Consider the following 3952-nt stretch of genomic DNA (forward strand, 5'->3'; position numbering starts at 1 on the left):
AGGCAACCAGCAAAGACTTAAGTGTGTTAATTAGTAAGCTTTAGAAGTCCTCGTAGACAGATTTACATTTGGACGGAGCCAGGCTACCCATTTCTCCTGTTTCCAGTCTTTATGCTATGCTAAGCTAACTGACTGCTAGCAGTAGCTTCATATTTAGCATACAGATATGTGAGCTATCAATCTTCTCATCTGACTCTTGGCAGAGAGAAGCAAGCAAATAAACACATTTCTCAAAAAGTACCAAATAAAAAATCTTCTTTTTACTTGTGACAGATCACAGTTCACCAATCACAGTGAACATCAAGTCTGGTTTTGTGTTTGTACAAGTGACATGATTATTTTTTTATCCTTTATAATATAATTATTTTTTTTTGTAAGTCTCTTTAAGCTGGTTTTCAAAACGCACTAAAAAGAAAACATTCTTCCTCTCGACAATGACAAGATGAATTCTGGGCAATGAGAGGTTTTGCCGCTACAGTCTTGGTCTGACATGTCCAGTACCTCATTATGGTTAATGTTAGCTAATTTTACTTTAGATAAATCCTGCTGTGTCACTGACATTACTGAGCCAGTTCAATGACTTAATGACTCTTTCCTTCTGGTGATAGTTACTCTATATTTTAGTGTTTATCTAGCTGTAGTTTGTGTCTTTCATGCATTATTGTTATTACAATAATTTTTTTTTTTTTTAAACCTAGAATGTCCGTTTACAACTATTTTCCTGATCTCTCAAAGGCTCCTCTGTCCATCTGGATAAAAAAAAAAAAAAACGCTTTCCAAATTTTGACTCCATTTCCTTATTAAAACAAAGATGGTAGCCAGAGATGATACACAGTATGTTCTTAATGATTTGTATGATGTCAACCAACATGGAATAGTTTAATTGTCAGTTATATTTGTCTGTATTAATGTTTCTTTCCATTAGTTTACATTTTCATACAAAGTAACACATGTTTCTGCTGTTATACTACGTCATTTCTGGCTACCAGGATTAGAAAGAGTCGCAACTGGTGAAGCAGCTTAAAAATCTTTTCCAATCTTCTTTTGCGGATGGAATATATTTTATCCAGATGGATAGAAAATATTTTAATATTTATTTCTTTCAGAAAAACAGCTGACAAACTAGGGCTAGTGCTTAACACTATGATGTCATTGCCACTTGTCTGCAAATGTTACAGACTTGCTTTAGAGTTGTATTTTCACAGTACAAGATTTCTCGCTAGACGGGCTTAATATATGGTCCTTTAATTTCAAAATGAGTGTAAATCATTACCTGTAAAAAGCCACTGCACCGGGGTCAAACTAGTTCATGTCTTGAGTCTCAACTAGAATCTAGAAGACTCACTTTGATCACAGATTTGACCCTCAAGTGTGGAACATGAAAGTCAGCCAGTGAGTCACATGACTGATAATCCAAGCTGTCCTTAAAACATTGAAATTCTGCCCTCGTTGAAGTGACCTTACTGATTTTCTTTGTCTGTCCTCAATGTTCCTCAAGCTCTTCAAGCTAAAGATAGTAGTAGTAGTAGTATTGATCCTGTACATTACACACAAATTATGTACAAATTGTGGTTAACAGTCGTAGTAAATGTGCCAGGGATGACAAGTCACATAGTGTTCAGATGCATCACAGTTGTTATAAATGTAGGACTTTGGACAGTCATTTGTTGCTTTCATGTGACCGATGAGCACTGGTTTTTTTTTTGTTGATGGGATATTAGTGATCGTAGTTTGACTGAAAATCAATCTGTTAGTGTCTGACTGAGAGTCACGGAAGACGATAAACAAGAAAACTGACAAGGCGGGTCTTTGAGGGAGCAGTAAGCACCAAGAAACATCGACCCCAAAATCCCCCCCCCACCCAAACTGATTTGGTGACAGCAGAGGTAAACTTTGCGACTGAATTCCATGATGTGAGCGAGACCCCGAATCCTCCAGGGCGGTTGACCTTTGACCTCCTTGTGGAAGATTTGAGCAGGGTCTGAAATGAGCTCACTACATTACCTTCCTGTGTTCGGTTAATTCACAGGAAAATAAACTTGCTTTAAACTCATACTTTTCTACCTAAAAGTTGGTCTTAATTTTTTTTGTTTTTGGTGACATCACACCCAATACTTGACATCTCAGTGTAGGATTTTTTAAATTCTATTTTTTTTTAACGGAAGCTTGTTACTTAGGAGCCTGTGTGGCTGATGACCCTACTACATTTACCACAGACAGTTGTCAAACTTCATGTATTCTGAATGCATCAAGATCTGTGTCTGTAAAATGAACTTTTACCATGGTCACTGAGTATTAGTTGTATTCTGATTGGCTGGCAGCTATTGGTTAAATTTCAGTAACGGGACACCTACGATGCAGGTGTTTAATGTACATTAAACTGTAGGTGAGGACAGCAACTTAGCTTAGTGAAATAGCACAGAGTTAGGGTTATCAGTGTAACCATTGAAATAAAATAGATAAATGGATGCTTTGATATTTGCGTGAGTCTTGACGTCTGCATCAACTAACGGTAGGAGGAGGGAAGAGTTGTCTAGATATCAAGCAGCCACACGTCTAAGGTACAGGAGCTGTTTTTTTTATGAGATTTAAAACAGAAAAGTGAGAAAATAGTTCAATAAGTTAATGAATTGATGAACTGGTATTTTTAATTTACTTATATATGGCATGATTTGGAAAGTGGTTGTATGCTCCATGATTGTACTGGATGACGCGGTTGTTCTCAAGGTGTTCTATTTGATGCTGCTGTCTACTTCACAAAACTATTCAGGTGGACACTTGGGATTTTATAGGTGACAAAAAAAGGAGAGAAGTAAATCTCACCTACTAATTCATCACAGTGAAATCAAACCGGGACAAACAGACCTAAAAACAACTCTTCCCACTGTAATTATCAAACTGGATTACTGGTACTTGCATTTCATTCACACACCAGCTGTTTTAAGTTCTTCCAAATATCTGATGATGAGTATTAAACGTAGAGCCGAAAGGTTACCGCATGTGCGTCTTGATTTTTTGATAAAGAGGGACAAGAAAGGAGCTGAAAGATGCAAAAGCACCTTCATCAATCTGAGAGAAAAAAAATCTTATATGTATATTTACATATTCTGTACACCGACCACTTAAGTTAAAGTCCATTAATTACTGAGGGAAGAAATTCACCTTATGTCTTGGTAGTAAATGCAAATTTACCAGCCAGATTTACAGGGATAACAACCAAAACCATATAAATGTATATTAAGGTATATATTAAACTTTATCTTTAAATCATTCCTCTATTGTTCCTACAACAATTTAAAATTGTTGACTTTTTTTTTTTTTGCATCTGCACGGCCATCACAATCATAAATAAGGGCAGGTGTTACAGGAAAGCAAGCGAACCAAACCATCAAAATAAAAGCTTCAAATAAGCCACAGACTTTTGCAGGAGAGACGCAAAAAAAAATGTAGTAAAAGAACAGAAGAGCTTGTATCTGTGTGATCAGAGTGAAGTGGTTTCCTGTATCATGGTCACACCATCCTGTCTTCAAATAAATTAAAACAGCAGTGATTTTGAACTTTACTTTTGGAAAAACCTGGCCTGAGCAAATGTCATCTTATCAACTGTTTGGCCCAAACGCGAATGGACGCCTGTGATCCACTTTGAGGGCGTTCGTGGGTACAATGCACAAAACCGACACTTGGAAAAAAAGGACAATCATAGAAAGAAAAAAAAAAAAAACAAGACTGCAAACAATCCTCTTTTTTGGCCTAAATTTTTGTGGGGGAAAAAATAAAGAGAAGATGAAAAACAAGCGATGTTTGGCAGAGTTTGGAGGGGTTTAGCGGGCTCCGGGAAATCTTGGTCAGTGAGAAAAATCAAAGGGATATCTTGGGGGGGGGGGGAGAGAAATACACACACACACCCCCCCTCAGGTCTCCGTGGAGTTTCACTCATATCCCAAATCACACA

The sequence above is a fragment of the Thunnus maccoyii genome, chromosome 23 (genome assembly GCF_910596095.1).
Source record: "Thunnus maccoyii chromosome 23, fThuMac1.1, whole genome shotgun sequence".
NCBI classification, from domain to species: Eukaryota; Metazoa; Chordata; class Actinopteri; order Scombriformes; family Scombridae; genus Thunnus; species Thunnus maccoyii.